This window comes from Saccostrea cucullata, unplaced genomic scaffold (assembly GCF_032062105.1).
Source record: "Saccostrea cucullata isolate Sc308-1 unplaced genomic scaffold, CSIRO_AGI_Scuc_v1 ctg476, whole genome shotgun sequence".
NCBI classification, from domain to species: Eukaryota; Metazoa; Mollusca; class Bivalvia; order Ostreida; family Ostreidae; genus Saccostrea; species Saccostrea cuccullata.
The window spans coordinates 230,908-257,127 of NW_026928220.1; the positions used below are offsets into that span (position 1 = coordinate 230,908).

A 26,220-nucleotide genomic window follows, 5' to 3' on the forward strand; every position below is an offset into this window, starting at 1 on the left:
TACGAAAAGCAAGATGGCGCTCGTGAGGTAAGAGGTGTTTTTTCGGTGAGCGCGAGTTTGGAGATATTTAGTGAATTAATGACTATTGTGACTAAGGATTTCCTAACAGTGTGCTAAAATAACTTAAGAGGAACCTTTACACTGTGAAAAAAAAAAAATATTTGAAACGATCTATCTGTGTTTTTTAAAGAAAGGAGATTCTACACAGTCGTGAGTACTGTTTACTACGATCTTTAAACACCTCGATTTGTTCGTGCTGTTTTCCCTTGTGAAAGACTTTGTTGACGCTACATCCAAATAAAAACAAAAACATGCCTGGTACTAAGAAAGGGTCAGAAAAAAGTAAATCTGAAAGAAATGAAACGGTTGAAATAACAGATGACTTGACAATAGGGTCATTAAAAGCTGATCTACTTGAAATTAAAGAATGCTTGCAACAAACGGTGAAAACGTGCGATTTAGAATCAATGGTGACTAATATAGTGAAGGGACTTCTGAAGATTCATGAAGCAAATGCAGAAAAAAGAGAAACGCTGTTAAATAAAAGAATCGATAACCTGACAAAAGACGTCGATAGATTAACAATGGAAAACGAAACTCTAAAAGAAAAACTGTCGGAAACTAACAAAAACAATAGAGAACTGAAAAAGGAAATGGATCAGCTGAACGATCTTGCTACTTTTGCCACAGTGAAAGCTAACTATAATGAACAATACAGCAGAAAAAACAATATTAAAGTTTACGGTGTCCAGGAAACAGAAGACGAGGATATTATAGAGGTCGTGAAATCTGTATTGAAGGAGAAAGGGGATGTAGAGGTTAACGAATGTGACATTGTGGCATGCCACAGGATACCTGGATCCAAGGGTAAAGGACCAAAACCCATTCTCATGAAAATGACAAATAACGACAAAAAGGCCCATATAATGCGAAAGCGGTCAAAAGTGAAGGCAGCCCCCGGTAACATTCGACTAGGCGATGACGTTACCAAGGAGAACGGCGAGTTGATCGCGCGCCTGTTGGACTGTGAGGGTGTTTCATCGGCATGGTACTTCAATGGGTCGGTTTACGGAGAGGTGAAGAAAAAACGAGTGAAGTTTGACATTCTTGATGACATTGCACACAAGGTAAATAAGATCCGGGACTAAAATATCCGTCCGTACCTCAACTGATTTTAGTGCGGTAAAATGTATTTCCGGTGTCATATGTGTTTATTTTTGACATTCCAAACAGTGACTCACTTTATCACGGTAGTCAACTTGTATTTTCGTGGAACTTTTTTTATCGTTGAATATCATTGTCTGATCTTTTTTACTGCTTTTCTCTTCTTTGCTCTATCTTCTCTTCTTTTCTGAATCTCTACATATTTAAATCATGAGTTCACCTCCATCGTTCCGTTGGGTATCTAACAGTTTTTGCACAATAATTATACCAAATGGTTAAAATTATATCCGTAAATTGCCAAGGTTTAGGCGATATTGCAAAACGCAAAGATGTTTTTAATTATTTAAGATCGTTGAAATATAATATTTATTGCTTGCAAGATACACACTTCTCCTGTGATATAGAAAATGAAGTAAGAAATTTGTGGGGATACCAGTGCTTTTTTAGTTCATATACTACAAACTCCAGAGGAGTCGCAATTCTTATTAATAATAACTTTGATTTTAAACCTATTGCAGAAAAGGGTGATATTGATGGAAACTATTTTTTACTTAAAGCATGTATAGAGGGCCATGAAGTATTGTTATGCACTATTTATGGTCCTAATATTGACACACCACTCTTTTATGAAAACATTCAAAATCATATCGATGATATGCATTGTAGTCATATTATCTGGTGTGGGGATTTTAATCTAGTTATAAACCCAGACTTAGATTATTACAATTATAAATCGATTAATAATCCAAAGGCAAGAGACAAGATTTTAGAAATAATAGAAAATTTTTCTTATATTGACCCTTTTCGACAATTACACGAAAATGTTCGTAGATACTCTTGGAGAAGAAAAACTCCATTGAAACAAAGTCGTTTAGATTTCTTTTTAATATCTGAGTCACTCTTGTCAGGGTTAGAAAAATGCACTATAGAATCTAGCTACAGATCAGATCACTCCATAATATCACTGTCTATTGCTTTTAATGATTTTAAGAAAGGAAGGGGTTTATGGAAGTTTAATAATTCTTTACTATATGATGAAAATTATTTGGAATGCATTAAAAATGTTATCTTAAATGTTAAAAAACAGTATGCAATTCCAGTATACAATATGGATAACTTAAATAATATTATTGATTCAGATATTTCCTTCACTATAAATGATCAATTATTTCTTGAAACCCTGCTCTTTGAAATAAGGGGAAAAACTATATCCTATGCAACTTACATAAAAAAGAAAAAGGAAAATAAGGAGAAAGAATTGATAGAAAATATCAGGATATTGGAAGAAAATATTTCTGAAAATAATATTGATGAATTATTTAGTAATAAGCAAGAATTAGAAAATATTCGAAAACATAAGCTACAGGGTTCATATATCAGAAGTAGAGCAAAATGGGTGGAGGAAGGTGAAAAACCATCAAAGTACTTTTGTTCATTAGAATCAAGAAACTTTACAAGCAAGATAATACCAAGATTAGAAGATGATAATGGAAATGTTATTTATGACCAAACAGAAATTTTAAGAGAAGCAAAATGTTTTTATGAACAGTTATATAAAAAAAGTACAGATACTACAAATAATGATATATTCAAAGAGTTAAGAAATAAAGAAATTCCTAAGCTTTCATATAAAGAATCAGAATCTATAGAAGGCGAAATTACTATGGAAGAAGCTTCTTCTACACTTTACAAAATGAAATCAAATAAATCCCCTGGCTCAGATGGTTTCTCTGCAGAATTCTTCAAGATGTTTTGGAAATATATTGGGGTTTTTGTAGTCAGATCTATTAATTATGGATATAAGCACAACAGTCTATCTATTACACAAAAACATGGTATCATTACCTTGTTACCAAAAGGTGATAAACCTAGACAATTCTTAAAGAATTGGCGACCTATTACTTTACTAAATACGGTATATAAAATTGCATCTGGATCCATTGCAAACAGAGTAAAATGCTATTTAGATAGAATAATTAATGAAGATCAAACAGGCTTCATCTCTAATAGATATATAGGAGAAAACACCAGGTTAATTTATGACATAATGCATTACACTGAGGAAGAAAATATACCTGGATTATTACTACTTATTGACTTTGAAAAAGCCTTTGATACACTTTCATGGAACTTTATACAAGGCGCACTTAACTTTTTTAACTTTGGACCCTCAATCAAGAAGTGGGTATCCCTTTTTAATACAGATATTACATCTGCAATAAACCAAGGTGGTAACCTTTCTGATAGAATTAACATTCAGAGGGGTTGTAGGCAAGGCGATCCTTTGTCACCATATATATTCATTATATGTGCAGAAATTTTAGCAATCCAAATTAGATTAAATAAAAATATTAAAGGTATTTCTATAAACAATACTGAAAAAAAGATTTCTCAGTTAGCGGATGATACATCAATTATTCTTGATGGTAGTAAAACGTCACTCACAGAAACACTGCAAACACTTAAGACATTTTCAGAAATGTCGGGATTACATATTAATTATTCCAAAACTCACATAGTGTGGATAGGCTCAAAAAAGTTTAGTGACGAAATTTTGCTTCCAAATTACAAACTTAACTGGGGAACTACCAGATTTACTCTTCTTGGAATACATTTTGATGTAGAATTGGATAAAATACTACCATTAAATTATGAACCAAAACTGGTACATATTAAATCAATACTTAAACAATGGGAGAAAAGGTATTTAACTCCCATAGGGAAAATTACTGTTATTAAAACTTTAGTTCTACCATTACTAAATCATATTTTAATGTCCATCCCAAATCCTTCTGAATCATTCTGTAAGGAATTGGAAAAAATGTTTTTTTCATTTATATGGAATAATTCAACCCATAGGGTTAAGAAAGAAGTAATTGTAAAAAAATATGAAGAGGGGGGTTTAAAAATGGTAAATCTGACATCTTTTATAGCCTCCATGAAATTATTTTGGATAAGGCATCTAATTTTTACAAATAGAGGGTTGGAAAACCTCATTCCTAAATTTAATTTGAACAAATTTATTAGTTGTGGAATTGAATATACTTCAACTTTTTTAAAAACATTAAAAAATAAATTTTGGATAGATGTTTTTAAGTCCTGGATAATGTTACAAAATCTTGAGAAAAAGTTTGATGTTGCTGGTGACTCACCACTATTTTACAATCCAAATTTGCATATTGGCGGAAAACCATTTTATAATAAAAATATGTTTGAGAGCAACATTAGACAAATTAATGATATCAGTAATGAAGATGGTTCACTATTTTCTTATGAGCAGTTGTGTAACACCTATCCAAATATAAAGATTAATTTCTTAGAATTCAGGAGTATTATTCATGCTATAAAGGATTGGATGAAAAACTCCGGTCAGGAAAAAACAATAAAAAAGCTCACAAATCCCATGATTATGTCTAATATCTACACAGTAACAAAATGTAGAAAATCTAAATGCTATTATGAAATCCTTATTCAAAATTCTTCTGTCACAGCAGGTAGAACTTATTGGAGTGAGCTTTTAGAAGTTGGAACTCAGGAATGGAAAAAAATTCACATGATACCCTTTAGGGTAACAAAAGATTGTAAACTACAATGGTTCCAATATAGGATTTTAAACAAAATCCTAGCAACAAATTCATTTTTATTCAAAATAAGAAAAAATGACTGTAAATTATGCAGTTTTTGTCATACTGAGGATGAAACAATAGAACACCTTTTATGGGAATGTGATAATACACAATTTTTTCTTGAAGAATTTGTACATTTGTTAGAAGAAAAAACTGGTTTAATGATAAATGTTACTAAGAAATCTTTTATTTTAGGATTTATTGAGGAAAATACTGAGATTCAAAATGTCATTCTACTTTGGCTAAAATACTATATTTATACTGCCAGGTGCACAAAGAAACATATTAACTTACAAAATGCAATATCACAAATGAAATTTCATTATGAAACACAGAAAATTATCTCTTATAAGAATGGTAAAAAGGAAAAGTTTGATACCCAGTGGAACAGGTGGAATCTTCTATTCTCTTAACTTGAATCTTTACACACTCTCTTTCTCTTCTCTCTCTCTCTGCTCTCCCCTCTATCTTTCTCTCTATCATTTCTATCTCTCTTAAAATAAAAAAAAACACATCAGTCTGTTTCTTTTGAAATATGTTTATAATGATGTATGTTGTGTGAATAAAAAAAAAAAAAAAAAAAAAAAAAAAAAAAGACTGGCACATACTGTATAGCAGGTTAAAATCGCGGTCGGAAAAGATCGCGATTTGTTCAATTTTCAGCAAATCGCGGTCGTTTGAATTCGCGGAAAGGAAAAAAAAACATACATTTTTTAAATAGTACTTGCAAGCATTTTTCTTTAGGTATATATTGTGTGAACCTTTATTTTCAGTCTCTATCTTACGAAAGTCTGTTCTTGTATATCGCGCATATCAGACAGGAGAGGCAAGTCTATATATTGTGTCAATTTTGAGCCCGATTAAATAATAACGAAACACCGGAATGATCCCGATTTGAAGTCAAAATAATGTTACGCATTCAGAATATTTTTTATTTCCGAGGCCAAATAAAAAATATATAGTAGTCAAATTGTTGAACTTTTAATCATATAATTGAAATTAATTAATTGTCTTTATAATTACACTGTTTACTTCGCAAGTGCCTTGATTAAAGGAAATGACTGAGTGATACACACGGGTGAAATTATACAAGCTTGTTTAATTAAATAATTACATTGCACGTCTACTAGATGGAAAACTACCGTAATCGTTAGCTATAGAAATTAAGTTAACAATTAATAAGCTTTGCAAAACACCAACAACTACGTGTTTGTATACACTCTCATAATTATAATGACAATCTACATTTAATCACAGATGATAATAAAATGTCAGTTTACCCTTATAAATCTTTTCAAGAATTATTTACTATATGCTGAATTCGCGGAATTTCTTTTTCCGCGAATATAATTTCCTGCTTTACAGTATGCATTCTTAGGACCTTGCAACACCAAAACCATTAGAAAAATTGGGTATAATTGCTACTTTGCAGTGTTACCATGGAAACAAAGTACAGTGCTAAAAAGTGAATTATTTTTCGCAGCATGAAGAATTAAATTGCCATTTAATCAAGAAACAAATCAAAGGACTCAGTTTGAATAGTACTTATCTGTTAGAACTGAAGTTGAATATCATATATTGATAAAATTTGATGAATAAAACAACACTGTTGCTATGGTTACCAAGAAGGGAAAATGTTCGATTTTGTGAACTTTATATGAATATTAAACCCTGTGTGCCAACTTGCATCCACTTAGAGATTGGATGATAGTCAAAATTAAAAGTCAAGTTAGCTGTTAATAAATATCAATCATAAAAGTTTTGGGAATCTGCATTTAAGGGTACGTATCTAAGGAAAGAAAATATTTTTCAGGTTTTTAAGCATATATTTTCTGCTTGTTTCCATAGCAATGCTCTATTTAAAGAATCTAATCTGAATTTTTTCAAATGGGAAAACTTGGAGCACACCAACATCTTATAAAATTGATCATACGTTATGAGGAAATGTGCTTTTTTTAAAAAGATAGGATCAGATTTAAACATACAGAGTGTTACTTTGAAGGCTCTCTGTGGTATAAAAACCTTGGCAACCATTGCCAACCAAAATGAAATATCATATCTTGTTCTTAGTATATGTTTCAAGGCTCTTTTTTTCTATTATTTGGTAAAATTTCATCCTATAATTGCTTTTTATTTTTACGTGTATGACTACGTGTATAAAATTCAATGAATATCTTTTTTACTTTTGAATATTTTGTTACCATAGTAACGTATGTAATAGTTGATTTACCAAAAATGTTTATCATGCATTTGAGACATCTGACCTTCAACCTTTGGAAACAGTCATTGCCAATTGTTTGCTTTGCCGATGTTAACTATGGGGCTCTAAACATGTTAAAAAATGCCATTTTTCGAACTTTAAGACATGTTGCCATGGTAACTATAAAACATAGCAACCAATTTTTGTCTGATTTCAGTTTAGGGTATCAATGACTTTTATCATAGAGAGTTTGGAGAAATTCTGAGACTATGCGTGCCACAGCTCCTATATGAAATTTCAAATCATTACATAGAATGGCTCTTAAATTCTATAGTTAAACACTTTTGCAAGTCCTTCCCAGTATCCCAACCACAGTGTAGACTTGTACAATGATATCATGTATGGATGGTTCACTTCATTCTCTGCCAGTAAGAACTTCAGGAACTTCCCGTCCGGACTCAGCAGATGGACCTGTTTATTGTTACGGTCAGTAACAAGGATGTAACAAAGAGAGTCACATGCTACATCACCTGGAGCAAAGTTCTTTTCAGCGTTTTTTCCACGGTAGATAGACTTTAAATGACCAGTAGAAGACATAATCACTATATCACCTGTAGTGTCACTTGTATTGTTCAAAACACAGATATCACTGTTACTGTTCTGTGTGACTCTGCCTGGTAATGCAAACAGTCTGACCTGACCCTCTTCCTGGTACTCATACTCATGGATAAAGAAACCGTTCACTGTGATGTGTCTCACCAGACGTCTGCTGTGTGACTCTAATTTGTAAGGATCTGAGTTCATGTCTCTCAAGGTGACCAATAGTCCACCATCCACAGACTGACATATTCCACCTGGCAACAGTGGATCTGTACAGATGACTGTAAAGACAGATCCTGATGGTGTCAGACATCTGATGGAGATATTACAGAAGTCGGTAAAATAAACAAAACCGTTATCAGTAACACACATGTCATTAGGATCAATATTAGATTTACTTTCTATTATGCCATGCTGATTGACTTTTTCTATGTATTTTGAATTTAATTCATTTATGTAACATTGGTCTTCACTGAATGCCTCTAAGGAATATATTATTTGATTTCCATATTGAAACGACTTTTTTTGAGTCACCCGAATATCATCTAAGTCCATAGTTCTTCCAACCAAAGACAGGAGAAGGTCATCACTGATTTCATTTCTGGTGAACCTCACTGAATGTTCACAGTTTGTCATTTGATCTTCCAAAAAAGACAGCATTTTTGTCAGTTCTCTGTGGTTGTCAATCAAGCTGTAATCGGACATGATGCTGTTGTTCTTCTCCAAAAATTCCACTTTCTTAACTATTCCTTCCTTCTTCTTGTCCAACTCAGATTTCACATGGTTCAGTTGATCATTCTTTTTTATCAAATTCTCTCTTAGTGTCTTCTCATGATGTTTTTTGATTTCTGTCAACCTGCCCATTATCTCTTCACAATGCATCTGAATGTTTTTTATTTCCGAATCACAAAGATGTTCATTTTGTTTGATTTGTTCTGTTATTTTTGCATCAATTCCAGGCAGATCCTCTTCTGTGATCCTTTTCAGAAATTCCAGCAGACCCCTCCTTCTTTCAGTTGCTGCCGTGGTAAGGGTTTTCCAATCATGATCTCTATGATCTGTTTTAGCACATCTAGCACAAATAAATTTATCACAGTCCTCACATATTATATCAATAGGAAATCTATGTGATTCACACATTTCAATGTGCACCAAAGGAGATCCCAATGGATATTCTTCCGAGGCACATTCAGCCATGATTGTCAGGTAAGGCCTAATCGGTAATGACCTAGTATTTAGTATGCTAGTGTGTACTTGCGTGTTAGATAACTATACCTGGATTATGAAGTCGGAAGTTTATCAAATGATAGCTGGTTTGCAATGAATTGTAAACATACCAGCATTTATTTTGATAACAACATATTACATTGAACATTTTAAAACTAATTATAAAAGTACAAATATTCAAATGTTAAAAATCGTATTTATTTTTTACAAAGACGTCTTCTCTTTAAATGAAAATTAGACAATGCTACAGAATAATGAATCATCTAACGGGTATTTATTACTTTGATTTTTAGAATGTATCTGTCACCTAAGTGAAGCATGACAATCTGCAAATTGCGAAGAGGGGGTACTTTGTTTAGTATTTTGTCATAGTAAATTTTTGTTTAGATATTTTTCCCCATATTATATTCTTGATGTAAGTTCGCACAGAGGCAAAGTCCAATATTTCGACAGTTTGTTTTTATTTTTAATTTCCTTTTCGGATTATTCTGGAAGTTGTACCTTCTACTTTTTGGTCGGATTATTTTTTTTCTGCTTTTCAAACTTTTTTTGAGAGTTGCCCCCCCCCCTTCCCCAACAGGCACTTTAAATTTTGAAAGCTTGGTAGAGGCCTGTATCAGGTGCAAAAGGTAGATTTTTTAAGCCTCAAATATTATTATGTAAAGTTATGGTCGGGAAAAGAAAAAGCTAACAGACAGACAGTCAGAGGTAAACGCAATACTACAATACGTCCTGTCTTAATGCAGGTGTATAAAATGACTCACTGAAAATTACATACATCAGCAACTCTTCACTAAGTTGGTGCTAACATGATATAGTATAATTGTGTCTTAAATACGAATTGTATTCATAGTTTCATCGTATACGTATAAGGGTTAATTTTACCCCTTAATAAATACAATTCTGACTTTTGATCAATGTGAAAGATTCCTTTAATTATTCCTGCGAAACATATAAATGTGTACACATTATGTTTAAGTCATGGGAATTACTTTTGTAGGATTTCCTGTTTGTCTGTTGTATGATGCTCTATCCATATGGTTGTAGAAGACTTATTGTGTCTTTCTTTTGAATGACTAACTATCTCTTATCAATATATTGAATGACAGGTAACTGTGTTACATGACTGAAATCTTGTTACATAATTGGGTTGCCCTACTTCACAGTGTCCTTGTTGAAATTAATGTAGATAAAGGTACTACAACTATATGCATAGTGCAGATTTACATAAAGATGTGAAATACATTTATCAATATATCTTTATTTATTTTTTTCCACAGTCATAAGAAAATCCGCAAGTCTTGAAATAGAAAAAAAAAACTTAAGAGTTTTGTATAAACAAAGCTTACATTTGAATAAACATCAAGTACTTCTAAATGTTTTAACAATTTCCCCCAAAATCGCGTCTTTGATAAAAAAAATTATAGCAATATGCACATGAGTTCAGGCCCCGGGGCCACGAACATTTTATTTTACTCAACTCAAATCTGTGTAGAGTAAACTTTACTTTACTCTCCGGAGTTGCGACTGAAAAAAATGTTCCACGAACGCTAAGGAAACTCAACTCACCAGAGTAACAAAACTCTGCATGAAACTCAAATTGTTTTTATTGATATAAGTGGCCCTGGCAATGTAAATAAAAGAAAAATAAAATTATCTTCACTTTTGGCACACAACTGTACTATATGATATTATTATAGAAAACCCTTCTAAAAAACGCGAAACAATTTTCGAGCCTATTGAAACCCCTCTAGCATCATCCACTCCAAAAACGAAACCCGCCTGGAGCGACCTAGAACAGAGTGTTTTAATCGATTGTGTCGCCAAAAATGAACAGAAACTTTTCGGAAAGTTCAAAGGACCCGGGAGGGGTAAAGCTGAGAGGGAAGCAGCCTGGGAGGATGTGGCAAGAGCTGTAAACGAGTATGTTTATTTAACAATTATTTTTATAAATTTCCTTACCTTGACAATATTTTAATACATATTAAAATTCTTTAAAGTTTAAAACTATTTTTGCGTGTATAATGTTAGTTATGAGTTATTTGTTGAGTTTTTTTATCTAGCTATTAAGTCATCTGTAAACTAAAACACTTCAGACTATATATGACGCATATATTTTCGGAAAGTGTCCTAAAAAGAAAAAGGGAAGTAAATGCCAGGTCCATCTTACATAAACTACGTAAGCAGAGTATTACTATACATCATATATCGGTATAACCCGGCCCGGGCGACCCTCCCCCTTTTTAAGAACAAAAATTAAAGAAAGAAAGAAAATTTTCTTATTAATCTTAATGTTAAAAATTAAAACTTTTCATATTAGTATTAAATTTTAATTTCTGGTGAAAAAAATTACTTATGTGTTCAAGACCGAAGACTGCCTAGAATTAAACAAAGGACTTTCTTGTAAATCAAACAATTCAATCGCGTTTCAGATATCCGAAATATAAAACAACATCCACATTTAAGTATATCAGACACAGTTTGAGGTCAATTAAACTATAGAAACGTGGGAATATTTAAGTTCAATATCAATAAAATAAAAATTACATATTTCTATCTCATTTCACACTTAAGAGTTGCAAGTATTGAACTGTATTTCTTTAATATGACAATTTGTTTTATTTCCGGTTTATTTCTGTATTACAGAGTAGGTATTTACCTTCGAACAGGAAAGGAGGCGTCCAAGCAGTATGCAAATTTGAAAACCAGAGGTACATATATATCTAAACCAAAAATTAAAGGAAAAAAAGAGATCTTTCTATTTGTTTTAATTTTTTTTAAAGATAGTAATTTCCTGAAAAGTGTTATATAAATTGCGTTTCATAGATAATTGAAAAACCTAAAACAATTAACCGATTTATTTATCGATTTATTTATCGACTCTGCATTTAAATAAAACAAAGTCTAAAGTTTTTTTAATTACAGAAAAGTTCAAAATTGGTGAAATATTTAATTTGAACGTAAATATCTGCACTTATTTCTGTATTGTTATTTTTTTTTTCAGCTCAGTTACGCTTTATCAAACCTTGTCTTTTATAGCATTTTTCTTAATACACGTACGTGTATCGATTATAACGCTTTTTTTTAAAATTTATTTGCAACCAAGTTTCCAATAAAAAAAGTATTGTTATTGAACTTAATAGCAAAGGACAAATTGTCTCAGACAAAAAGACCCAAGACAGGTGGAGGTCCAAAGCCCCCATCACCAACCCCAGTTGAACAAGCCTTGCTAGATACGCTGGAGGGAAGACCGTCAATGCAGGGATTGGACTCGGGTTTTGATTCTGGTGGTAAGAATACTTTCTTGGTGTAAATGAAATACATGCAACCACCTTTATAATGTAATAATAACAAGTTATAACTTTAATACTATTTCGAGAGATATATTACTGTACAATATATACACTTCGAATTGCCAAGAAAATATTATTATAGTAGGGAATTTTTTTATTTATAAAGAGAAAGGTTAAAAACGCCAAGCGCCTGTGAGAAAATCAAGTGGAAAAAAGTATGCATGTTTATTAACTAGACAAGTACAAAAAATACGTCCAAGGATACTTAAATCTTGAATTTTTCACTTTAAAAAGTGTTGAAATAGTGCGCCTTTTATATCATTTTATTTTTTTTGTGAAAAGGGATAAGAAAAACCCTTACGTGAAAGCATAAAAAAATGTGTTACGTGCTGATTCGTACATATTATTTATATTATAAATATTATATATGTTTGACAATTATCGTGTTATATATACTAAAATGACAGTATGAATAGACAAAATTTTCGACGATCTTAACTGTAGGGCCAAGAGGGCTATAAACAACAATTATGGGGGGCATTTTATTTTCGTGGAATAAGTGAAGTATGATTTTAGGAATACACGGTTAGTAATATTTTTAAATGACAGTTAAAAAACACAAAGAAATAAATTGAGAAACATCGTACTTTTTTGTGCACAATAAATATACACTTTTGGCAATGGGTGGCACTGTAGCTCCCCGGTCTGTCAATATATTTTTTTTTTATTCGGAGAGCTACAGTTCTGTAGTTTAATAAAAGAGATAATAATTAATTTTAAAGAACTTGTTTCTGATCCCATTGAGTGTCAGAAATATCTTCAAAACAAACAAAAATGTTACGTAGCGCTCAAATTTACTCATTTTTTTTTTTTAAATTTTACATCATTCTATTTTAACAGAATTGGAGACGGATAGAGATCAGCAGGTAGCATCCACCTCAATATGCAGCGAGTTGTCTTCAGACACGAGTACTTCAGTGCCACCTCCTTGCTCTAATAAAGAAAACAAAAAAGAACAGAGTTTAATAAATCTACAGAAAGATCTTCTAAAGAAGACAGAAAAGAGAAAGTTAAAGTTGGAAATGGAGCTAATGCGTTTGAAGAAAAAGAAGATTTCGGAAGAAGTTGAAATTTTGGGTTTAGAAAAAGAGAAGCTGAAAGAAGAAATAATGTTATTGAAGTTGAAAAAGAATTAAACGTATACTCTTATAAATGCAAATAAATCATCAACGAAAATATATATTATCTTTTTTAATATTTACGTATTCAGTGGCCAAAAAACACATTGGCAATGTGATCTCTAACATGCTTTCCTTCGTGTTGTCCTCCTACTGCAGGCAGCGCCACCACGTCGATCAGTTGACCTTGAGCAGCTGGTATCACATCTAAAATGTCATGTCTCTCTATCCCAAGATTGTGAAGAACTGTGCAGGCTACGATGACGGCGCATGCTCTGTCGGGCTCCACCCGTAAACCTGTCTGTAGACAAGGAAACCTCCTCTTTAGAATCCCAAACGCTTGTTCAATAACCACTCTCGTGCGACATAAGGCAGTATTAAACTTCTCCTGCGCTCTGGTACTGGGGGTCAAATAAGGAACCATGAGATACCTCTTGAGGGCATATCCTGAATCGCCCAAAATAATACCAATTCGCGCACCTGAAAGCATAAAAATTTTATGTCCTGAACAGAATTTAAGAAAATTATCAAGTTAACTTAAAAAATACAGCATTTTAGAATGCCCTTTGAATATATATCTCGCAAACTCAATTTATATGTTAAGCTGGATATTTTACGAGATTATTCTAACTTTTGAAATTAGTTATTTAAGATTTTTTTTATTTATGCCTTACCAGTTTCGAAGAGTCTAGCAAGAGACCATTCTCTAAACACACGGGAATCATGGACACTACCCGGCGATTTTGCAACGCAGTTTACAAATCTAAACGAGGCATCACAGGCCATCTGAAAGAAAGTAATATTAACGATTCTTTTCCATCATTATTTTTTTTTTTGGGGGGGGGGGTAAAATTTGGTGCTTGATATCTAAGCACCCCTCCCCTCAAGGATTATTACACAATATTAAGTGGTGTGTACATTTGTGACATGTGATCATGAGCGCACTTTTTTTTCAACTTTATTATATAGAAATTTAAAATCAAAGGTAAATTTAGTTAAGAGTAAATAAATCCTTAATGCAAGGTAATAATTTTTACCTGAACGTTAATCGCATAGTAACCCTTTCTACATACAAACTCTGCCTCATTCTGTTTGGGACACTGGATTCTGATCAGTGTTCCATCAACACAGCATACCACGTTTGGAAAACCTTGAGAGTGAGAGAGAGAAAAAAGTAAGCTTTTATCTCATAAATTATTTATTGTAATTTATAGGAAAATAATTAAGTCCGAATTCTAGATATCGAAAGAAAACCTAACATAGTAATGGGGGGGCTGTAGTTTCTTATACAGTAAATTTTTCTAAAGATACTGGTTGCCTTACCCTTCATCACTTTTTTCTTTCTGTAAATCAAGCACTGGCAAATTCTGCGGTTTGATAGTATCTCTAATATTCTCAGTCGTTGATTCCTGAGTTATGCATTAACAAAGACACGGATCCAATTTGTCTCCGTCTTATAGAGAAAAACCAATGATCATTCATTTGTCAAATGTTCCACGTATATGTTGGTAAACTTTTCCCGAGTACCATGAGATTAGGTGCCGAGCGAAGCGAAGGACCAAATCGAATGGCGAGGGAAAAGTTTAACAACATACTTAGTACATGCTTCACACGAGAAATTAAGCCCTTTGTGTCGCTGTCTATTTAATTACAAATCTTTGTGGGTTTCTTATTATTCAATTAAGATAAGGATAGTTTGACCCTGACTGTTGCAATTTTGTACAGGCCCAGATGTGATAATTATACCCTCGGGGGTAATATCTACCTGTCAGGTGACAGTCTACAAGTGAGTAGTTTTCAAACACAATACAGGTTCATTTCTAAAAATTCAAAAATCTCTGTATGAAGATAGTCATGTCATTTTGATGGATTTAAGTCAGGAGCATTTTATTTTTGTGAACATTTTCAAACATTTGTTTTGGGTGGTAAAATTGATCCATTTCTCCTGAAAGCAAAGAATTCCACTGAAAATGAAAAGCAGGAAAAGAAGGGTTAACGGTTGGATATACATGTACACTACTTGAGCAATATAGGACGGTTCCAACGTATTTGAACTTCTTAAAAAAGATCATATTTAGACTTTTTGTTGTTTCCCAATCAGTCTATACTAGTACATGTACCTGTTTAATTGGAATCAAAGAATAAATTAAATAGTAAGTAAAATTTTGTTCTCACTTCTCAGTGCGATAATTCTGATTAAAGTACCAATGCAAGTGTTAAATCCTAAATATTTAATCAAAATTACTAGACATTTCTTAAAATTATCTTTGACTTTTGATTTTATATTTTTCATGTTTTTTTTTTTTTATTTTGGCTAAAGTTGAATAATTCAGGTAATTCAGGAAGAAAGACAGAGGAAGAGAAAGAGATCTTTCTTCCTGTACTACCGTATAGCAGGTTTTCTTGGCGGGTGTAAAATTTGGCGTTTTGCCTGCTCAAAGGTGTGCTAATAATCTTGGCGTAATTTATTTTAGCGGACACAAAGCTTTAGCTCTTTGCAGATGAACAATATGATGACTACTGAATATTTTAGCGATTAAAATTTTAGCGGGCTACTCTCAAAACGCCAAAATAAGCCAAAATTAGCACCCCGCTAAAATTACCCGCTATACGGTAATTTATGTAACTATGTAGATTTTTTTGACTATGTACATGTATCACATCAGGTCCATTATTCATTGTCTGGTGACCTAGCTATGTGTCCATGATTGTAATTACCTATCATTGGTAATGATTTGCTCAATAATTATGCACATAATGGCAGAGTCGCCCAACCATGAAGCTTGGGCTTGGGGTGTACCAAGTGATTTGGTAGCAGCAAAAATCAATCCTTTCTTCGAGATGTGAAACATGTACTAAATAAAGTCATCTCCTTTAAGTTCTATTTATAAAGCTCCCAAGGGTTGTCGTTAAAGAACCCAAACACATTTACGTTGCCTGCATCTCGATATCTATTGATAAATTTTTGAATCTAAGAAAACTTCACTAAAACTATCTAAAAGTGTTACGAAAATAGAGTCCTTGGCCAGAAAAGATAAAACTTGTGTGGAAGCTTTAATGCATATTGTAAGTTCAAATTTGTTCAAATTATGACCAAGATGAGGTCACAAAGGGTAATATAAGTCTTATTTTTGAAGTTTAGAAAGACACCTAGAGTTCACGATCATATAACTTTGTATGTCTGTTTGTTTATTTCACATTTTTGTTATCAATTAAAAAGGATTTCAATGTTACGATTGAATTTTTGAAGATACTTTAATTCTAAGTATAGTACAAATTTTATATACATTTTGAATTTTTTATTTAACCACTTTGATATTCTTTTCTATATGTTTTACACCAATGTGAATAAATTCTAAAAAAAAATTCAGAATGTTAATTTTATTTTACACTGTGTATTGAAAATTATTTTCATGTCCTCTATAATATCCCACCCAGACTGTAGACTTGTACAGTGATAGTGAGAATGGACGGTTAACTTCATTTTCTGTCAGTAAAAACTTCAGAAACTCCTCGCCAGGACTCAACAAATGAATCTGATTGATTATAGGGTCTGTAACAAGGATGTTACCGAGGGAATCACACTTCATTAGTTGTTTTAAATACCTATGTTAAGTTCTGTCCACGGTACATGTGTATAGACTTTGTACGACAAATGGATGACATAATCACTAGATTACCCGTTTTGATACTTGTACGGTTCACAACACAGATATCGCCATTGATGCTCTGTGTGACTCTGCGTGGTAATGTAAACAGTCTGGTGTGACCGTCCTCCTGGTACTCATACTCATGGATGACATCACCTGTCACTGTGATGTGTCTCACTAGACGTCTGCTGTGTGATTCTAATTTGTAAAAATCTGATTCTTTGTCTCTCAAGGTGACCAGTAGTCCACCATCCACAGGCTGACAGATTCCCAATGGTACCAATGGATTTTTACTGATGACTGTAGAGACAGATCCTGATGGTGACAGACAATTGATAGATTTGCTGCGACAGTCAGTGAAATAAGCATCACCGTTTTCAGTCAAACACATGTCATTTGGACTGCTTTTAAATTTATGTTCCCTCACACCATTTGTGTTGACCTTTTCTAAATAATCTGATCCAAATTTAGATGTGTAACACTGATCGTCAGTGAATACCTCCAACACAGATATTCCAGTATCTCCATATCGAAATGCATTTCTTTAAGTCACATCAATATCATCTAAATCCAAAGTCTTTCCGCCAAAACATAAGAGTAATTCATCATCGTTTTCACCTCTAGTGAACCTCACTGAATGTTAACAGTTTCTGGCATGAAACTCCAAATTAGACAACATTTTTGTCTGTTCTCTGTGGTTGTCAATCAAGCTGTAATCGGACATTGTGCTGTTGTTTTCCTGCATAAATTTTACTATGTCAACAATTCCTCTCCTCTTCTCCTCTAACTCAGATTTTAAATGCCTTAGAAGATCATCTTTGTAATTTGAATTGTCTCTCAATGTCTTTTAATGGCTTTTTTTGATTTTTGACAGCCTGGCGATTATCTCATCAAAATGATTCTGTAGTTTTTTAATCTCAGAATCGTACAATTGTCTATTTTTTGTGATATGTTTTGCTATCTTCTGTCTCTTCTCGTCAATTCCAAGCAGATCGTTTTCCCTGATTTTCTTCAGAAACTGGATAAGTCCTTTCCTTTTTAGGCTAGCTACCGTGGGTATGGTGTTCCATTTGCAATCTTTATGATCTGTTTTGGCACACTTAACACAAATGAATTTATCACAGTCTTCACATATAATATCAATAGGGAATCCATGGGATTTACACATTTTAATGTGCACAAGAGGAGAGCCAAGTGGATATTCTTCAGAACTCCTTTCAGCCATGATTCTGGGATGAAGCGAACTTGGTTATTATTACGCCAGTGTGTACGTTTAAGATAACTGCCTAGATTGTGAAGTCGGACTTTAAATTTATGAATGGACAGCTAGATGTATAAAGAATTTTAAACATATTGGTGTCTACTGTGACATCAACATGACACATTAAATTAATATTTACAAAAGGTGATACGGGTACATTTCTTTCAGACGTTCGAAAACTGTTTTAATGTATTTCTTAATTAATTGTGAAGACGGCAATGGGCTACAATGCTCATCTGAGTCATTATGTACTTAGCGGTCCAGCTTTACTTCACCAGAACACTTTTAATTATTCACTATATATATTTCTTTGTAAACTTTGATCCCCTATTGTTGCTTCAACCTACCCATTGGAGCAATGACCTGAACACACTTGAATTTATCCTGCCCATCTGAGGATGCTATAATATTTTAATCAATCCTATAATGTTCTTGAAAAAAAAGATTTATTCTTATGTGTTGTAGGTAAAAAAATGTTCATCCACTGTAGTGTAGCCAAACCATCTCTGTGGGGGATCATAATATGAACAAATTTTAATCTTCTCTATTCAAAATATACGGAATACTACCTATGAATGCTACGATCTATTATTTTAGTACCACTTTTCATGCCGTTGCAAGATTTTAACTATGTATTCCTATTATCGTCCATTGTCATCCGTCTCATCATACCGCTAGAGGTCAAAATTTGAAAAGAAATTAAATGTACACGATGTATTGAAGTTTTCACATACTATATTTAGTCTGAACCCTTATGGTACAAGTGTTCTATGTAAAAATTTCAAAGAATATTCTGGACCAACTTTACCTTTAGGGTCATGATTTGAACCGATTTATATATCTACTTTATGTAATAAAACTTTTTAAAAAGTTTCATCTTTCAGACTCACATGTTCTTGAGAGGGAGGCTTTTGAAAAAGGTCGTTTAATTTTTTTATTAATTCTTAATTAACTTCCTTTGAAAAAGTATATAGCCCTACATTTTAAACATTTCGTTAATTTCTATAGGAAATCATACAATACATGTAATATTACAGATCAGTTGTATTTTGTACATCATAAAGAAAAACAAAATTTAAGTGTTGGAAATCTTTTCCATGAAATTTTAACTGCATGTTTCATTGTCATGATTTCATAAGATTGTCTTGACTTGAAAGAAAATAAATTGTGCTATAACAGAAAAATGTGAATAATTTATACAATAAAGCAAAAAAAAAAAAAAAAAAAAATACAGTACAGTCAAGCCTCATTCATATGAGATTATATCCAGATTTCTGAAAATTTGGAACAGATGTATAATATGAATTGTTCAATGAAGCTTCACTGTATTGATATTACTTTTTATTCGCGAGAACTTTAATTTCGAGTAATTACGCGAGAAGGTATGCTCGCGAAAATTTCATTCTCGCGTACAACAGAATCCTTTAACATTATATAGAGCAATGACGACAATTCGTGAAAATTTTTCTCGCTAATAAAGAGTGAATTACCATCTCGTGAAAATAAGGTGTCGCAAAAAATATTTGATCTACAGTATATTGAGTGCAAGTTAGATTTATAAAATAATTTTTTTTTTGCATTCTAATGTGAATGTGGTTCTTGGAGAAATATAGGTAAATTTCACTTTTTTGTATTTATATTTCAAACCTGTCAAGCAGTATTTGTATGATTTTTACTTTGTTTTTCAGATCAATGGACGTCGAGGGCTGCTGCCTGGTTTCTGTATAGAAGAGATTCCCCACAGAAAACTCCTAGAAAACTACAACCTTCATTCCTAACTGATGGTTAAAAATAGTAAGGGGGCCCTGGACATTTTTTTTAATGAATTTATAATGTGTGTCTTTTCAGTGTCAAGCTAACCACTGCCGGAAGGTTGTAACAGTTTCTATGCAATATTCAACAAAATCATCTAGAAACATTTTATGTCCGCACTATTGCTTGAGCAATGATTTTTCTCTTTCTCATTAGAATTTTTACTTCAGTGCTGTACACAGTGCAGTCTGCAATACATCAGAGGTCCATCTCATACTCTTTGAGAAAGATCACATGCAATGTTTAATGTTTAGGACACCTTTTCATTTTATTATGTAATTTTTAAAATATACATGTAAGTTTGCAATATACCTGTACCTATAAAGTATAATTTATATTTTTAGACTTTTCAGAAATATATTTTGTTGACTGTAAATTTTTATTACATTGGTAATGCAACATAAAGTTAATAATTAAATGTTAGCAAAATTGATAAATGTCTTCCCTTTATATATTGTACTAAATGATATTAGTGACATACATTGTAGCACATCTGCTGTTCAAGGATTGTTTCGTATGCAGCATTTCTCATGAACTATAAATTAAAACACCATTTATTATGCTAAAACAATTAGTTAATATACACATTTCACTGTAAATGTGGTTGAAATGAAAATATTATTTTGACTTTGATAAAAAAATATGAGAATTGCTCCCTTAACATATTCTTTAGTTTACGTTATATATGTCGAAGTAAATTTAAAGTTTCTAGGTGAAAATTAATCTTTTATACAACTCTTGTAATTTCACACAAATGCATTGAATCAGAATATATATGTACGAGGGTTGTCCCATAAAATCGTGGACAAAGCGTTTTTCTCGAAAAGTAATGGGCGCACTAAGCTGAAATTTTCAGTAAATGTTTATTCATCATATTTAAGTGTATCATAATGTTTTTGATGATATATATACAAAAATAAAGATTTTATTCTACTTGAAGGTGCACAGGGTACGGTCCTACGGCGCACGGTAAAAATAACAAGGTTGTATTAGAGAATATACAAGTATTAATTCATAATAAAAGTTTTCAATACATAAGATTAGGATGAAAATTATCCTAATTCGATTCCTTAATCAATTCTCTCGTCTTTTTGAAAATTTCAAGGCATTTGGTTAAATTTTGGCTGTTTCCCGAGCATTCGAAATGGAAAAGTTGTATACACAATACACCAAAAATGGGGACGTTTCATGACGTTACGGCGCACCGGAGAGCAGTTCAGGTAGATTAAGATGTTTCAATGACACTTTAAAAGACTTTAAATGAATACGGAAGAACGAAAATATGAAAAATATTGCCAGATTTTAGTATACAAATAAAATGGACGTTTTCTTAGCGAAGTCTTCTTGATTGAGCCCCCAGATAGTACAAAACATGCGGACAGACTGCCATTGTAATAGTAAAAGACGCTGTCAATGTCGACCGTCGATATGAGATTCTCATTTAGTTGACCGATGGTGAGAATACTGTCCGTAACTTGCTCATAAATATTCAGAAGATCGCATGAGTGTGCCACATTGGTTCCTTAACTGGTAATAAACACTCACGTATGTAAATCAATAAAATTTCTAAATTTAAGTGGGGCTTATACAACTTTATTTTAGCAAACATGAAGCGTGACGCTGTTTTAGACACGTCGACGTTATCATCCGTGCGCCGTAGGGTGCTACAGTACATAACATAAAATATCACAATTTGTTAATTTATGCATATATCTATTTGAAATTTCCTATGTATATTTATAATATATGTATTAAAAAGTAGTGAAACTTTCAGGACGCAGTGATGATTATTTTTCGAACTAGACAACTTGTCCACGATTTAACGGGACAACCCTCGTAACAAACTGAAGTTCTTCATTACATGTAAATAAATCCCCTTGGTTCACCCTTCCGGAAATTTGTAAAATAATCCTGTGGGGAGCCTCTAAATTCCTTTAGTTCCCATGGTAACATAGTAGCCCTGCGGGGAGCCCCTCGTTTTACTTTAAATATACTTACCGTCAATGAAAACGCAACACTCTAATTTTAGGGTGAAAAGTATATATGGGTTATAACTATGTACCAAAAAAGTTACATCTTATACTTTGCCAAATCAGTTATTTAACGGTTTAGTGAATTTCTTTCCTCTATCGGAAGTTGCTTTTTAGCCCTCTTAACAGAAATCAAATTTTTGCATTTTTAATAAAATGTTTTGGGTTTTCAAGGTTTTATAGCTGTTTATCATAAGTATTGTACTAAAAATCCCGGGAAAAAACCCTTCTTTCTTTACCGGATGTGATGTCTATATTTCCTCAAAATGACTGATTTTCATTGCTAATGCTGGAGATTCTCAAAATAAAAAAAAAAGAGATGCAGATGCAAATGTACACTATTAAACCACTCATCAGGCTCAAGTGTTTCAATAGCATAAATAACAGTTTCTTGACCGGTAGTCAAAGAATAACTACACTACGCCAAGTTAGAGAAAATTCGACCGCAGTATCTGAACAACAGGCAATTAAAAATGCCCAAGAATATTTATTTCGCTCAGATAAAGACATTGATAAACCTAATGCATGGTAGAAATCGGACTGCGTACATGTATGTTGTACATGGCGGACTAGCATATTTTGATTAAAATGGTCGGAAGGGGGGTGTTTTATATAAATGTTATCTGTTCAGAGGGCTAAAAAATCAACTTTCGGTAATGGAATGAAAACCATTCAACCATTAAATAACTGATTTGGCAAAGTAAAAGATGTCCTAACTTGTTTGGTACATACATGTAGTTATATCCCGTATATAATTTTTCACCCTAAAAGTAGAGTGTTGCGTTTTCAGTGACGGTGAGTATAGTAAGGTTAAAGTGTGCTCTGGGTAGTACCCAGGAAAAACATCAGCCGATAGACATGTTAGTCTAGTGCTACCAGGGGGCCTGTCCATAGAAAACCACATGGGTCTTGTGCCTTATTTTCATGCCTAAAAGTATCTCTACAGAATGTTACAGAGTGTGTAAACTGTCGAGTACTGAAATTCTTTATTATAGAGTAGCCATTTCCATGTTATGGTGTGTGAAAGAGGCCGTAGCGTGTGAGCGAACTATTGCGGTCCATACGACACATCTGTTAAACAGTTCTGTGACTTATATCACCGGGCGGTGACCCACGTTGAACATTTCATTATCTGAATTAAAGTCAGTTTATGAACAAAACATTGTGAAAGTTTGATAATTATTTTTATTGTGAATTTGGAAATAATTATGAATATTTAGTTTCATTGAAAGACATTTCAAAGTGTTGAGCCTGGCGTCGGACCATTGACTCTGGAACCCGAAAAGAACCGAGCGTGCAATGCAGCCCTTTTTACCAAATGGACATGCGCTCTGACTGACGTGGATCAGGACCAACTAACACAGACATTTTCAATTTATTTTATTTTGTTCATTAATTTTTTTTTTTGGTAATTTTCTTTGTTAAAATTTCTGTTTATTTTGTTCTTAAATTTTGTTATTAAATTTTGTTAAAATTTTTATGTTCTTTTGTAAGTTCATCAGGGTGTATAACCCACACCCTCACAAATAGTGGCAGCGATGAGATACATCTGAGCTTGCATAAATCAGGGTTTTTTTTTTGTTTTTCGGAATTTTGATTTTGACTTTGTTTATTTTGTATGTTTCAGTTCAAACTTTCACAATGTCACACATGCCACAGTGAATGTCCGGGTTTATTGCAAAGGGGTCAAGCGTCACGGAGTGTTAAGAGATGTGGCGTCAGGAGCAGGAGGCAATGAGAGCTGAGAGAGATCAGGCTAGAGCTGAACAAGAGTCAGTGAGGGCAGAAAAGGAAGCTGAACGAGAGCTTGAGAAAGAAAGTTTAGCTCATGAAAGAGAGGAGCGTCAGGCTAAAAGAGACAGGGATAAATGGGAGGCTGAGAAAGAGATAAAGTTGAGAGAGTTAGCTCTTAAAGAGAAAGAGTTAGAGAAGAGTAATACGGGTCCCTCCCCAGAGTGTTTATACCCATGGTGTTAATTAAATTTACCCATATTTGAAGAAGGTCAAGTTCCTGATGTTTTTCTTAAATCATTTGAGAAAATAGCGGGGTTACAAAAGTGGGATCAATCTCAATGGGCTGTTCGTTTAGTCCCCTTGCTATCGGGTAAGGCTCTTGAAGCTTAATTTAGATTGTCAGATGAGGAAAGCGATGATTACGATGCTATAAAAACTGCTATAAAAACTGTAATTCTAAAAATGTATGAACTTACCTCAGAGGCCTATAGGGATAAGTTTAGGCAGTGTCGACAGTCCAGTGATGAATCGTTCAAAGATTTTGTGGTTAGGACAGAAAGGTTCTTTAATCATTGGTGTGAAAGAGAGGAAATAAATTCGAACTTTCATAAGTTGTTTGATTTAATGTTGAGAGAACAGGTGATAAGAAGTTGTCCAAAAGAGGTGCAACTGTGGGTTCTTGAACATAGTCCAAAGTCTATAAAAGACGTTATAACTTTGTCAGAGTCAGAGGTTGCACATAAAGGCAGTAATTCAGGTGGTCGTCGTGGTAATGCAGGGGGTAAACCGGGTGCAAGACCAAATAAGTTTGGTTCGGTTCAGTCCCAGAGAAGTAAGTTTATCTTGCAATCAGATCAAAGGAAATATTTTAAGTGTGACAAGGTGGGACATATTGCTCCGAATTGTTCATTGCGTAAAGTTCAGTCAAAATCTCCTCTGAATCAGAAACTAGGTAACCACAAGTACAATGAACAGTTTGGTTTGTGTCTTGATGAGACAATGACTTCTGATAGTGTTCATGAAAATAAAGTGGTGGTTAAGTTGTCTTGTGTATCGATTATTGATGATTCTGGTTTAGAATTAAATTGTGAGACCGGTTTAGATTTAGTGCGTGGAGAAGTTGGTGGACATGTTGTCTCAGTTTTAAGGGATACTGGTTGTTCAACGGTGTTTGTCAACAGTAAATTGGTTGCAGATGAGGATAAGACTGGGAAATCAAGGGTATCACTCTAGCTGACGGTACGAGGAGATCTTGTAGTGAGGCAATAGTAAGTGTGAATACGCCATACATTTCAGGTAAGGTACACGCTCTATGTCTAGATTCTCCTTCTGCTGATGTTATTATTGGCAACAATGTGAGCAGTGTAGTACCTAAGGAAGCATACCCTTTACACTTTGGTAGAGAAGGCGGAAACAGTCGAAGATGAAGCATGTGTAGCGGTCCAAACTAGATCAGAGATTAGGAAACAAGAGAGGGCAGCAAAAAGCATCTAAAACCGAACATGAAGGTATGTGGTGTTACAGGGAGGAATTGATTGAGTATCAGAAAACTGATGAAAGCTTGAAGTCAATTCTAGATATGGCACAAAATAGTCCATATGAGGGTAAGTCATATTTCATCTTGAAAAATGATTTATTGTATAGAGTTTTTGAGAAGAATTCTGACGAAAAAGCTTCCAGATTGTAGCTCCAAAGAAACTGCTCACTGATATTATGTCATTAGCTCATGACACGCCTTTGGCTGGGCATCTTGGAAACAAAAAGACCAGAGAACGGATCCTGCAAAACTTCTTTTGGCCGGGTATGTATGTGGACATATCACGTCATTATAAGTCATGCTCTATTTGTCAGAAGGGGATGCAGAGAGGGAGAACGCAAAAATCAAAACTGGTGGCAATTCCAAAGATAGACGTTCTTCTTTCTTGAGTCGCCATCGATTTTGTGGGTCCATTACCAATGACAGAAAAAATAGATATATTTTGGTATGTATGGACTATGCTACTAGATTTCCGGAAGCATTTCCGATGAAAACTCAAGACGCAGAAAGTGTGGCTAATGCGCTTAAGGAAATGTTCTCAAGAGTATGCTTTCCTAAAACAATTTATGCCATCACTCATTTCAAACCTGTGCAAAATGTTTAAAGTGCGTTAAACTGTCAACTACTCTTTGTCATCCTTAAGCTAACGGTTAGTAGAATGATTTAATGGGACTCTTAAGCAAATGTTGAAAGCATATGCAGTTGTTGAGCCATTAAAATGGGATGTTCATTTACCATATGTACTCTTTGCCTACAGAGATGTCCCGATTGAAACGACATGTTTTACTCCCCTTGAACTTCTTTATGCCAGACATGTCAGACATCTTAAAGGAGTAGTGGGAAGAACCAACCGAGGAACAAGCATCACACATCACACCTACTGTGGATGACATCATTCATGATTTAAA

General features: G+C 33.4%; 1 protein-coding gene and 1 long non-coding RNA gene across 13 annotated transcripts in view; one reads left to right on the forward strand and one right to left on the reverse strand.

Annotated features, from left to right (window-relative positions):
- LOC134276809 (rootletin-like) overlaps positions 1-26,220 on the forward strand; it is a 153,772-nt gene that overhangs the window by 113,708 nt on the left and 13,844 nt on the right. Inside the window, exon 40 of one of the 12 annotated variants that reach the window (XM_062759096.1) lies at positions 20,048-20,074. The exons of the other annotated variants lie outside the window; for them this stretch is intronic. The gene's annotated coding sequence lies outside the window, so the exon portion shown is untranslated. The remainder of the gene's footprint in view (positions 1-20,047; positions 20,075-26,220) is intronic. 12 annotated transcript variants of the gene reach the window in all.
- The window catches only part of LOC134276812 (uncharacterized), a 34,997-nt gene continuing 29,122 nt past the window's right edge, over positions 20,346-26,220 (reverse strand). Inside the window, exon 3 of the long non-coding RNA XR_009994122.1 lies at positions 20,346-20,470. This is a non-coding gene — a long non-coding RNA (uncharacterized LOC134276812). The remainder of the gene's footprint in view (positions 20,471-26,220) is intronic.